The following is a 14,027-nucleotide window of genomic DNA, read 5'->3' as shown; positions in this document are numbered from 1 at the left end:
GTTCAATAGATAGTTCTATATCCAAAGGAAGTGCCACACTCTATGCAGAATTGTGGAAAGCTGGTTTCGTGACCTTTGAATACTTTCACTCACATAGAGATATGAAAAGAGGGAGAGCTTTCGCCAGGCAAATTTTTCTGGAATGTCATTGGAGTGCTGTGTGTTTTAGCCCTGCCTCCCACAATTTAGGGATGTCTGAATCTTTCATCAAGCCTAGCGAGAGGAGTTTCAACTGGAGTATATGGGTCCTGCAGTTGCGATCACAAGAGACCCATGACTGGGAAAGCTAAAGTGTTCTAGGGAAGTGGGAGTGGTTTTAAAGAAGTAATTGCACTCTTCTCTTTCATCAGGTCAGAGGTGTATGTATGTATTCCAGAATATGAATATCAACCTGCTGTTATTTGAAAGGGATCCTGCTGAAGAAGATTTTCTGCCAGGGCAAGAAGGCTCCAGCAGTAGTAAGGAGTTGTGGGGTGCACTATGAGGGGTCAGAGGTTAAGGGGCGTTGAGAGGAAACTGTTAGCTGAGGGAGCACTGCCCCTGGCAGGGGTTTTGCAATTGGAGGATCATACTCTTGGAAGAAAGCGCATAAGCTGCCCAAGAGAGGAAAAATCAGCTTTAAAACACCTGCCATATCCACATAGCCCTAGGTCATTTTGGTACAGTAGCAGTCAAATAAGAACTGTCCTACATGCCTGACCACTTTCTTCCCTCCCTGACCTTGTCTCTAGTGGGCTCAGAAAACTTAGGAAGATGGCAGAAGAGAAACTCCTTGGTGAGAAGAGAAGAATCTTGTTTGCTCCCTCACTGACAGTGGGCAGCTCTGGGCAAGCCCCAGCTGAATGGAGAACATAAGATTTAATGTTAAATATACTTTGGAGTTTTATTATTTGGATCTAGTCTTTTAATTTTGAAAAATTTTAAACCTACAGAAATCTTGAGGCAGTGATTTGGCGTACCTTGGAGATATTGCAAGTTTGGTTCCAGACCACCACAATAAAGTAAATATAGCAATAAAGTGAGTATTGCAGTAAACACAATTTTTTTGGTTTCCCAGTGCATGTGAAAGTTATGTTTACACTATACTGTAGCCTCTTAAGTGTTCAATAGCATTATGTCTGAAAAAACAATGTACATGCCCTAATTAAAAAGTACGTTATTGCTGACAAATGTTAACCATCATCTGAACCTTCAGCAAGTTGTAATTTTTTGCTGGTGGAGGATCTTGATTCAGTATTGATGGCTGCTGACTGATCAGGGTGGTGGTTGCTGAAGGTTGGGCTGGCTGTGGCGATTTCTTAAAATAAGACAACAGTGAAGTTTTTCACATCCAATGACTCTTCCTTTCATGAACGATTTCTCTCTAGCATACATTGATAGCATTTTACCCACAGTAGAACTTCTTTCAAAATTGGAGTCAGTCTTCTCAAATCCTGCCACTGCCTTATCAACTAAGTTTATGTAAAATTCTAAATCCTCAATCATCTTTACAGCATCTTCACCAGGAAAAGATTCCATCTCAAGAAATCACTTTCTTTGGTCATCACTAAGAAGTAACTCCTCATCTGTTAAAGTTTTATGAGATTGCAGCAATCAGTCACATCTTCAGATTCCACTTCAAATTCTAGTTCTTTTGCTAGTTCCACCACATCTGCAATTGCTTCCTCCACTTAAGTCTTGAACCTCTCAAAGTTGTCCATAAGGATTGGAATCAACTTCTTCCAAACTCCTGTTAATGTTGATATTTTGACCTCTTCCCATGAATCACGAATGTTCTTAATGACATCTAGAATGGTGAATTCTTTCCAGAAAGTTTTAAATTTACTTTGCCCAGATCCATCAGAGGAATCACTATCTATGGCAGCTGTGGCATTACAAAATATATTTCTTAAATAATAAGACTTGAAAGTCTAAAATACTTCTTGAATGGATATTGTGTTAGCAGGCATGAAAACAACAGTAATCTTGTACATCTCCATCAGAGCTCTTGGGTGACCAAGTACATTGTCAGTGAGCAGTAATATTTTGAAAGGAATCTCTTTTTTTTCTGAGCGTTAGGTCTCAACAGTGAGCTTAACATATTTAGTAAACCATGTTGTAAACAGATGTGCTGTCGTCCAGGCTTTGTTGTTCCATTTATAGAGCATGGGGAGAGTAGATTTAGCATAGTTCTTAAGGGTCCTAGGATCTTTGAAATGGTGAGTGAGCATTGGCTTCAACTTAAAGTGTCCAGCTGCAATAGCCCCTAACAAGACAGTCAGCCTGTCCTTTGAAGCTTTGAAGCCAGGCGTTGACTTCTCTTCTCTAGCTATGAAAGTCCTAGGTGACATCTTCTTCCAAGAGTAGGCTGTTTATCTACATTGAAAATTTATTGTTTAGTGTAGCCACCCTCATTAATTATCTTAGCTAGATCTTCTGGATAACTTACTACAGTGTCTACATCAGCACTTGCTGCTTCACCTTGAACTTTGATGTTATGGAGACAGTTTCTTTCCTTAAACCTCATGAACCAAGTTGCTCTCCTAGCTTCCAGCTTTTCTTCTGCAGCTTCCTCACCTCTCTCTTGGCCATCATAGAATTGAAGAGAGTTAGAGCCTTGCTCTGAATTAGGCTTTGGCTTAAGGGAATGTTGTAGCTGGTCTGATCTATCCAGACCACTAAAATTTTCTCCGTATCAGCAATAAGGCTGTTTTGCTTTGTTATCATTCGTGTGTTCACTAGAGTAGCACTTTTAATTTCCTTCAAGAACTTTTCCTTTACATTCACAACGTGGCTAACTGACGCAAGAGGCCTAGGTTTTGGCCTGTCTCTGCTTTTGACCTGCCTTCCTCAGTTAGCTTAATCATTTCTAGCTTTTGATTTAAAGTGAGAGATGTGTGACTCTTTTCCCTTGAATACTTAGAGACCATTGTAGGATTATTGATTGGCCTAATTTCAGTATTGTCTCAGGGAATAAGGAGGCCTGAGGAGAGGGAGAGATGGGGGAATGGCAGGTTGCTGGAGCAGTCAGAGTACCCACAACACTTATTAAGTTTGCCATCCTATATAGGCATGGTTCGTGGCCCCCCAAAACAATTACAATAGAAACATCAAAGATCACTGATCACACACAGATCACCATAGTAAATATAATAATAGTGCAAAAGTTTAAAATATTGCAAGAATTACCAAAATGTGATACAGAGACAGGAAGTGAGCAAATGCTTTTGGAAATATGGTGCCCATAGACTTGCTTGACGCAGGGTTGCCACAAACCTTCAATTTGTAAAAAACACAATATCTGTGAAGTACAGTAAAGTGAAGCACAATAAAATGAGATATGTCTGTATAATAAACACGTCATACCTTTACCAGTTAGTAACATTTGGCTACAAGTATATATTTTATGTATACTTTTTTGGCAGGTGGAGTGTGCCTGAACCTTTTGAAAATGGCACTTTACTCCTAAATGCTTCACCTTGTTTATATTAAAAATTAAGATATTCTCATATGTAATCAGAATACCTTTATCACCCCAGAACTTAACCATTGATATAATAATGTTGTATAATATATAGTCCATATTCAAGTTTCCCCAATTGTCTATCTGGGACTAGTCATTTGATATTGCTGAAGTGAGACTTACCATTTAAAGTGATTGCATTATTTTCTGTTACTTAGGAGGGACCAGAAAAGTCACGAGGATTACTTGAATTTTTACTCTAGAGCAGAGGTTGCTTTACTGCTGAATAGGTTTAATAGACCAGTAAGAGACAAAAATAAAGTTTTTACATGAAACCCATCTTTTCTGCATGGTCAACATGTTGGGTAGACTTGTAAAAGGGCATCTCAATTCAGTATACTTTTGCTTTGTTCAAGAATAGATTTCTTATAGATGAAACAAAATTGACACGATGATAATTGTTGAAGGTAGGTGATATGGTTGATTAATGTCTTCTCTCTACTCGTGTATATAAGAAAATTTTAATAATAAAAAGTTAAAGGACTTTTAGAGTCTTGTGTTTTCTAATTTATAGATTTAGAATGTTAGAAAATCACTTAATGTATTATTTTTTAGTATTAATATCAGAGGAAATCAACTTACAAAATTAAAGCACAGTAAAAATAATAATAGTTCCAATTTTTGAATATTTAATATGTATCAGGCATTAGGCTAAGTCTTTTCCACATTCGAACCTCTCCAAGGTAAATTTTATTCCTTTCATTAAAAGACAATTATTCTTTGGAGTTCATCACTCAGTCTGAAGGCTTCCCTTCATCTTTTTCTTAGTTTTGTCATTTGTCTCTGAAGTGGAGGAGGAACTGTGCCCAGGATTGGCACTAATAATGGAGTGGATGACCGAGGTGGAAGTGTAGGTGTTAGTGAAAGTTCATGTTGGGTCTAAAATTAAAGCTAAAGATTATAAGAAGCCGGGTTGAGTCTGGGGGATTTCAACATGGTGCGGTGTTGGCTCTAATTCAGATTTATCAGGTAGTACAGAGTTCTGAATAAGATGAAAGTGAGTGATTTCCCCTAAATTAAAATAAAAATAAAATAGTCGTAAAACCTAGTGTTTAACTTTGTTAGAATTTATTTGGAATTTCAAATATTTTGTGTGTTAGCTATAGTGATAGTTTTGGTGTGGATAGAATTTTTTTTTTCTATTTTGAATATTTTTCTCACTTGCAATCTTAATACTAAATGTATGATGTTGTAACTTTGTCCTCAAAAACCACTTTTGATGGAAGTCAGTAAAATACACTCTAAATGTCTTCGTACACATTAGATACCTTAGTGACTTCTGAGTGTTAAATACAATTGATATCTTCCTTTTGTTTTAAGTTTAATATATTTTGTAAAGGTTTTAAAAATGAATAATCATTACAAAGAATTGTGCTGATAAATGAGATGACTATAGTTGATCTTTGTAAGAGAGAATTTACTCATCAATCTTGATTGTTTCTTAGCAATACAAAGTATTCCTATCCTGGGCATTTTCATATCTTTCTTCAAAGGCACATTTGAAAATATTTTATATAACCTGATAGTTGTCCATCTGTCCTGAAACTCTAATTGCTTCTTCGTTACCTAAATGTCCTCATTAAACTTCACATTCATACAATATATTCTTTCAGCTTAATAACCTACAGTTTGACTTGAGAATCATTTGGCTTGTCAGAATCTTAAAAGAGTTCTGGGAAATAAATTTCTTATGTATATTGTGAAGCTAAAAGTTATTGAAAATGTGTTATATTTTCATAATAAAACAAGTATAAAAATTTCACCTTGGGAGCTAGCTAACTATTTTCTTATTGTCCTTAGCCTCTAGGGAGGTAGTTTAATCACTCTTGATAAAGAAATAGCTTGGTTATATTTTGGCAAGTTGACTTGTATTCAGTTTAGATCATAATTTATGAAAATGCTAGGTTCATAGGGAATGTTGATTCATTCATCCATTAACAAATATTTATTGAGCACTTACAACATGCCGGGCTCTGTGACAGGCCCTGGGGATATAGTGGTGAGCAAAAACATGGGATCTCTGCTCTCTAGAAAAGGATTGTGGTTGTTTGAGAGCATGTAATGAGAGAACCTGATGTGGTCAGGTAGGAAAGGCTTCCTGAAGGAACTGTATCTTAGCCGCTATCTGAAGAACCTTCCAGTAGGGGCAGCATTTGCAGTGGAGGCCAAGGGGCACACTAAGGAACTGCAGGAAGGGTAGGGAAGCTGGAGTTCAGAGAGTGAATGCCTGTAAGATGAGGCTTACAAGAAAATTGGTTTTAAGAAAGAACTTCATTCTTTGTGAATGCTTTATAAAGAATATGAAATCCATAATTATCTTTATATTAACTTCTGCATGTCTGTTTATGATAATAAACTCTGTTTTCAGATGCTTGCAGATTTAGAGATCCCTTAGAATTCATTTTCCCATTTGGTGCCTTAATCTCCTAGAAAGTAGTCCATTCTGTTTGGCCAACTCTTGCTTGACTTTATCTAGCCCAGTTGCAGGGGCCCTTTCTTTCTTTTTGGAACTGGCTTCATTTTCAGACGCTTCTGATTATTAGAGAATTCTTTCTTATATGAAGCCAAAATTTTAGTTTCTACTCAATGATCCTAGTTCTCTGAGGCAAAACTGAACAAGTCCAGTTTGTTCTTAGACTCTTTCTTGTACATGAAGATTACTGATGTATAGTTACAAGTCTCTCTTTTCCAGACTTTTCCCCCCAAATATATGAAAAATTTTAAATATATGCAAAAGAAGACAGACTAGTAGAATGAAACCCCCTTTCTCTCCTACTCTGCATGTACCCATTGCCCGGCTTCAGTAATTATCAACCCATGGCTTTGTGTCATCAACGGGTACTTAATGAATGCTTTCTTTGCACTAGGTGCTGTTCTAGTTGCTGGAGCTATGGAAAGGGACCTATCAGTTTCTGGCCTTAAGGAGCTAACATTTCAGTGGGGAAGAAAATAAGAAAATCAATTAAAATAGTACAGCATGATGCATATAGTCATCTAATTTGCAAGAGAGTTGTGGGATTTTAAGGAAAAGGTACAGGAAAGCACTTTACCATGCTGATAAGTGGTAGAACTGGGGTGAGGGTGGGGAATGAGGAGGGGAATTAATATACAAATATAGGCTATAGGCTACAGAAACACTTACAGCAAGTCTTGGAGAAAGTGAGTGAAGTTCATCAGATATTAGGAACGTATCTAAAATAAAAAACCCCAGTGGTATGTAAAGTCTTATATCTATGTGTACTTAGGTAGGTATTTCTGTGGCGTTGGTCCTTAGTTTTCATCAGACCCTCAAAGAGAGCTGTGATATAAAATAGGGCCACTGTATAGTCCCGTAGTTAGGCTTCTCTTAATGGTCAGCTCAACCACTTCTGAGGGCTAAAGAGCCAAGAGAAACTGAGAGACAGATGTTCAGTCAAATCAACTGTAGGTAATCTTTATTATTGCACATAGATAGAACAGTAAATATTTGCATGCTTTTTACAGCTTAGAAATCTAATATTTATATATATGCACTGATTATATATCTTAAAATATGAAGTAATTGGTTTAATTATTATACCCAGGGGTCAGGGATTCAATACTTGAGATAGCTAGAGATAGACGATATCATACCCAAAGAAAAAATGTGCTCTTTCTCCAGACAGCATTAGGGTCCTCACTTAGTCCAGTTTGAAATGCATGCTGTGTGAACACAAGGAAGACTTAAGAGTGTTAAGAGTTCAAATCTATTCTTACCTGTTGAGACTTACCAAAGATGCACCATTAATGCTGATCTTGATACTTAGCCAGATTTGTCCTGCCTGAATTTTGAGACCCATGTAATGTCTTTCGGTACAGCTACACGAGAGCATAGGCATATATCTGCACACACACTAATGCAGTTGTACAGTTCCCTCTTAGAGATTTTCCAACCAAGGAAGCAGGTACTATTTACAATATGTAGTAGACAAAATAGAAGCAGGTGCTTCCCGCTTGCTCTAATCTTTGCAGCCCTTCTTTCACTTTGTACTTGCTTGCATCTGTCTGCTACAGGTGTCTCTATGTTTTTTTTCTTATGTTCTAGACTAGATGTGTGACAGAAAAGCTGATGTACTCTTTTTTTTGTTCATTCATAATATCACTTTGTGCTTCAATACTGTGGTTAACTATTTGATCATTCCTTTTATGTATGATTTGCTTGTTTACTTTGTATCCTGTCTGCTATTCAAGAATTACATGTATACTCTAGTTTGGCAAAAATGATGAACTCTGATTAGTTTTTGCAAAATATCTTGGAAATTTCATTGACGTGGCTTTGTGCTGCATTTTGTTAATGTGTATGATCATTTGAGTGTTTCAGAAATGGAATTACTTGATAATTTGTATAAATTATTTAAAAAAATGAAATAAAATGACAAGGTTTATCCTTTTGAATTGATAGGATTTAACTGTTTAAAACTGTTTTAAAATCATATCATTCTCTATAAAGGAAATTTACAAAAGTCTTATTTCTTGTTTGTGTTTCAATTACATAATGTAAATAAGTCGTATCTCCCTTTAGACATGTCCCAGTTTATTGAAAATTTTTATTTGATTTCTGTAGTGAGCATATAGATAAGTAGCTGCGTACATTATTTGGGATACATTTTATAAATAGTAGTGGAAGTCAATCTCAGAATTCTGTGTCACTATTATTTTTCTTTAATGCTTCTGTTTTAGTACAGAGTGCTGAGATGTAGTGGATAAAACACATAGTTCCGCCCTCAAAGAGTTTACATTCTAATAAGGAAGAAAGACTAATGTGTAAAAAACTTGGGTGGAATACATGGTGTAAGAGAGGCACAAATAGAGAAAAAGGATTATTTCATATTAGGCATTCCTTAAAGGATGTGATGCTTGAGCTGGACCTTAAGTAACTAGTAGAAAATTGGCAGGGGGAGATTTGGGAAAAGGACATCTCAGGCTGAGCACATCACACGAAAAAGGCAGAATTGCACAGCATGTCACTGAAGAGTCTCTGGTGGTCCTGCATAGGAGCAGAGGGAGACCATTGACTGTTGAATTGAGTTTGACTGTCTTGTAAGCATATATAGATCATATTTGTTAGGCAATGGACAGCCCTTGAAGGTTACAGAACATCTCTTATGTGTCAGACCTGAATGTGTCTGCTGATTTATTTATAACATCTCGTTTAGTAGCTATTACAACCCTCATTTTAAAGAAGGGAAAAACAGACCCAGAGGAGTTAAGTGACTTACTCAAGGTCTCATAATGAGTAATTGTCAGAGCTAGGATTCAAACGAAGTGTTCTTTTGAATCTGCATGCTTCATTTTTTTTTAAGTGAAAGAATGAGACAATCAGGCTAAACTTTAGCAGTGTTACCAAAGCAGCTGGTTTCTTGGATGAGGGAGTAATATTGTAGAGTCATGGTGACCAGTTGGGAGGCTATCTTAGTGATTCAGACAAGTAGTAATATGACACTTGAATTTGTGGTGGTAATGATCCGAGTGAAAAGGAGAGTTTGTATATGAGATTATGGTGGCAGAATTGTCAAGTCTGGGTAATTAAGGATGCATGCATTCAGGAGATATTGGGAGGAAAGAGGTTCCTGTGAGAAATGCAGAGAAATAAAAACAGCAAGCCAGAAGAGTGTACCATTATGGAAGTCACAAGAAAGTTTCAAAGATGGGATAATGAACACTGTTAAATGCTGTGTAGATTTGAAGATATATGAGGAGAAGCTCATTTGGTGTTTGGTGACCACTGGAGGGTGACTGTAGCAGAGTGGTATGATTAGAAACCAAATAATCAGGAATTGAAGAGTGAGTTTTAAGACAAGGATATGGAGACAGTGTTGTGGACTCCTTGGAAAAAATTTAGTGGAGAAAGTTGAAATGATCAAGGATTAAGGCAAAACATTTTAATGGTTGAGGCAAATAGGTGAATTTGTCAGTAGCTAAAAAGGCATTGATGATAAGAAAGGGGTTGAAGATTTTAGAGAGGGAATAATTGGTGGTTTACAGTTTTAAAAGAAATGGGCAGGTTTAACTCAGATGTGTAGGCTAAACTTTGAGAGAAAAAGGAACCATTCTTGTGAATTAGGAGGGAAAGAAAGTATGAGTTGTCTACTTATAAACAAGCTATCTACTTATAATTTATAGGAGGCTTATATTCATCTGGCTTATGTTAAATGACCTAGAAAGTTTATTGAAGGAAAAGAGGAGTCATCTGCTAAGAGACAGTAGGTTTGATAACTTTCAAAAAGAAGGAAAAATTTGGAACAACTGCTGTGATAAAAAAATAAAACAAAGCAAGAATTCCCAAAGCAAGAATTGCTAGCCAAGAATCTAAGCATACATTGTTATTGGCACCAACTAGCATGTGTCTTTTTTCTTCATCAGTGTTCAAAAGTTTGGGAAACAGAAAGAAGATGTTACCTGGTGAATTTGCTCCATATTAGGGATTGGCAGTTGGGCCATAGAAGGTTAAGTGAGCGAGGGTTTCTTCATTAGCATTGAGAGTGTAAGTGACATTGTAAATCCTAACTTCTTACCCTGGTATATAAAAACCTTCCACATTTGATACAAATGTATATTCTTAATGATGATTGAATATATGAAGGAGTGTTACCCTATCTGACCTTCAGAAATTTACTCTTCTAATTTTACCTTATCCTTTTACTAGCACTCTAATTGAACTGAAATACGGAAGCATCTTGGTATAGTAGAGCCAGTCCTTCATTCAGCAAACACTTACTGTGCGGGAATGACATCAAAAGCACAAATGCCAAAAGAAAAAATAGATATATTAGGCTTTATCAAAATGTAAAACTTTTGTGCTTCAAAAGACACTATCAAGAAAATGAACAGACAACCCCATTGAATGGGAGAAAATATTTGCAAATCATATTTCTGTTAAGGGACTTGAATCCACAATATATTAAAACCTCTTGCAAACTTAACCACTGTGCTACTGGGCTGGCCCTGAGAAGGTGCTCGTTATTAAGGATAACAATATTAAGCCCTCTGATCCATGATCATGGAATGTCTTTCTATTCCTTTTTTTCCTATTTATTTCTTTAATATCTTTCAATAACATTTTGAATTATCAAAGTGCAATTTTTCTGCTTCTTTTGTTAAATTTATTCCTAAGTGTTTGATTGTTTTTGGTGCTGTTTTAAATGGAATTGTTTTCTTATTTTCAGTTTTGGATTGCTCGTTGCTAGTGTATAGAAATACAATTGACTTTTGTATATTGAGCTTCTATCTTGCAAACTTGCTGAACTCACTTATTAGATCTAATAGTTTTTAGTGGATTCTTTAGGAATTTCTATATATAAGGTTTTCTTATTTGCAAATAGAGATGTTTTGCTTTTTCTTTTCCATTCTGGATGACTTTTATATCTTTTTCTTGCCTAACGTCCTGATTAGAACTCCTAGTACAATATTGAAAAGAAGTGATGAGAGTGGACCTTCTTGTCTTATTCTTGATTTTAGGAGGAAAGCTTTTTAGTCTTTTACCATTACGTATGATGCTAGCTGAACATTTTTCCTACATTCTTTTTATCAGGTTGAGGAAATTCACTTCTATTCTTAGTTTCTTGAATGTTTTCTGTTTCAATCATGAAAGGAGGTTGGATTTTGTCAAATGCTTTTTTTCGTTTTTTGGTCTATTGAGATGATCATATGGTTTTTGTCCTTTATTCTGTTAATAGGATGTATTCCATTGATTGAACCAATGATTGATTCCATTGTTGAACAAACCTTGCATTCCTGGGATAAATCTCACTTAATCATGTCTCTTTTGATGTATTTTTGATTTGGTTTGCTAGTATTTTGTTGAGAATTTTTGCATCTATATATTTAGAAGCAATATTGGTCTATAGATTTCTTGAGATAGCTTTTGTCTGGTTTTGGTATCAAGGTAATAATAGCCTCATAGAAATGAGTTGGGAAGTGTTTTGTCTTCTATTTTTTGGAAGAGTTTGTGAATGATTTGTGTTAATTCTTCTAAATGTTTGATGAAATTCACTATTGAAGGTGAATCCTGGGCTTTTATTGATGGGAAGTTTTTTGATTACTAATTCAGTATCTTTACTTGTTGTACGTCCATTCAGATGTTCTATTTCTTCTTGATTTTCAGTAGTTTGTGTCTTTCTTAGATTTGTTCATTTTATCTAGATTATCTAATTTGTTGGCATATGTTGATTCATATTATTTCCTTATATCCTTTTTATTTCTATAGGATTAATAGTGATATCCCCTCTTCTCTTTTTTCTTGGTTATCTAGCTAAAGCTTTGTTAATTTTATCCATCTTTTCAAAGAATCATCCTCTAGTTTTGTTAATTTCTTCTATTGTATTTCTATTTTTTATCTTTTTAATTTCTGCTAATCTTTGTTATTCCATTTTTTCTGCTTGGATTTAGTTTGCTCTTCTTCCTCTAGTTTATCAAGGTTATTTGTTTAAGATCTTCTTTTTTATTTTAGGCATTTATTTATAGCATTTACAGCTATAAATTTCCCTGTGAGCACTTACCTAGCTGTATCCCATAAGTTTTGGTATATTGTGTTTTCGTTTTCATTCAACTCATAGTATTTCCTAATTTGCCTTTTGATTTCTTCTTTGACCTATTGCTTATTTAGAAGTGTATTGTTTAATTTCTGCATCTTCATTAATTTCTAAATTTTCCTTCTGTTTTTGATTTCTAATTTAATTTCATTGCAGTTGGAGAGCTTACTTTGTATGATTTCAGTCCTTTTAAATATACTGAGGCTTGTTTTATAGCCTAATATATGATCTATCCTGAAAGAATGTTCTATGTATGCTTGAGAAGAATGTCTGTTTTGCTGTTGTTGGGTGTAGTGTGTTCTATTGATGTCTTTTAGGTTTAGTTGGTTTATAGTGTTGTTCCAGGCTTCTGTTTCCTTTTTGATGTTCTGCAAGTTGTCTTAGTTGTTTCTTTCAATAACGGTATTAAAAGTGAGGTACTAAAGTTTCCAACTATTATTGTTGAATTATGTATTTCTTCCTTCAATTCTGTCAGCTTTTGCTTCATGTAGTTTAGTATGGTCTTATTTTGTGCATATATGTTTACAATTGTTGTGTCTTCCTGATAGATTGACCTTTTTTCCCTATAAAATGTCCTTCTTTGTCTCTGCTTGTAATTTTTCTTTTAATGTCTATTTTGTCTGGTATTAGTATAGTCTATCCAGATCTCTTTTGGTTATTGTTGGTGTGGTATATCTTTCCCATTCTTTTACTTTCAACCTATTGCATCTTTGAAAATAAAGTATGTCTCTTGTAAATAGCATATACAGTCATAGGCTGCATAACGCCATTTCGGTCAGTGGCGGTCTGCATATACAACGGTGGTCCCATAAGATTAGTACCATATAGCCTAGGTATGTAGTAGGCTATACCATTTAGGTTTGTGTAAATATACTTTATTATGTTTGCATAATGATGAAATTGCCTAACGATGTGTTTCTCAGAACGTATCCCCATCACTAAGCGACATGTGACTGTAGTTAGATCATACTTTCTTATTCATTCTACCAGTGTGTGCCTGTTGGTTGCAGTGTTTAATCCATTAACTTTTAGTGTAATTACTGATAAGGTAGGATTTACATCTACCGTTTTGCTGATTGTATTATATATGTCTTCTTTTTTTGGTTCTCTATTACTCCATTATTTCCTTCTTTTGTGTTAAATAGCTGTTTTCTAGTGTACCATTTTAATTCTCTGTTGTTTCTTTCACTGTATTTTTTGTTCTTTGTTGTTATTATATTCACACATACATTCCTCCACACTTCAAGGTTCCAACAGCACCTAGAGCTTGAATTTCCTAAATGGTTTTCATGAGGAAATAATACCAGGGTTCTGGCCTGCCAGTGGTCAAGAAATTTGCCTGAGAATTTTTTCTTGGGAAACAGTTATATATTCTTGTACAGTTTGAACCTTCTTTTATTCAAATTTGCAGCAAGCTGTCTGTTCCCTCTCTTCCCCTTTCTTTTGTTCCCTCCCTATCTCTATTGCTCCTTCTAATTCATTCAACAAACATATTTTAAATGCATGTACTCTATCAGGGGCTTGGGATGCAGTAATGTATAAAACAAATGGTCTCTTCCCTTATCTTAGGATGTAAAGTAGATTTCACTAACTCAGATTCTTTGAGGAGCATTGAAATATGCAGGGAATATACAGTAGGACAGGGTGGGATCTGTAGCCAGTTTCAAGGGTATTCCCTTTCAGATTAAAACAAAAGAGGTCTGCAGGCCATGGATTGCCTCTTTTTTAATGCAAAAATTTCTCTGTAGTAGGAATTGCTGCAAGTTCTTTAACCAGCTCTCACTTGTCACATCATTTTTTAGGTTTGAATAGTTTAATTTACCCAAATCAGTCTTGAAAACGTGCTCCAGTAAACAGTGCGCTTTAAAGTTTTGAGTATTTTCAACTGTTTAGTTCATGTTAGATCAAACCAGCTGTTAAAATTTATTATGCTCTGTAGTGTTTTACACATCAGATATGGCCTTTAAAGAATAGAG

The 14,027-nt window shown here is 35.4% G+C and overlaps 1 protein-coding gene across 43 annotated transcripts in view; it reads left to right on the top strand.

Moving 5' to 3' along the window:
• The window catches only part of GTDC1 (glycosyltransferase like domain containing 1), a 424,168-nt gene that overhangs the window by 36,127 nt on the left and 374,014 nt on the right, over positions 1 to 14,027 (top strand). For 24 of the 43 annotated variants that reach the window (XR_011502793.1, XR_011502792.1, XR_011502788.1 and 21 more), the window contains 2 exons: positions 351 to 458; positions 933 to 1,018. The exons of the other annotated variants lie outside the window; for them this stretch is intronic. The gene's annotated coding sequence lies outside the window, so the exon portion shown is untranslated. The remainder of the gene's footprint in view (positions 1 to 350; positions 459 to 932; positions 1,019 to 14,027) is intronic. 43 annotated transcript variants of the gene reach the window in all.

Source organism: Equus asinus, chromosome 4 (genome assembly GCF_041296235.1).
Source record: "Equus asinus isolate D_3611 breed Donkey chromosome 4, EquAss-T2T_v2, whole genome shotgun sequence".
In the NCBI taxonomy this organism is placed as follows: domain Eukaryota; kingdom Metazoa; phylum Chordata; class Mammalia; order Perissodactyla; family Equidae; genus Equus; species Equus asinus.
This window is presented reverse-complemented; position numbering and strand designations above follow the sequence as displayed.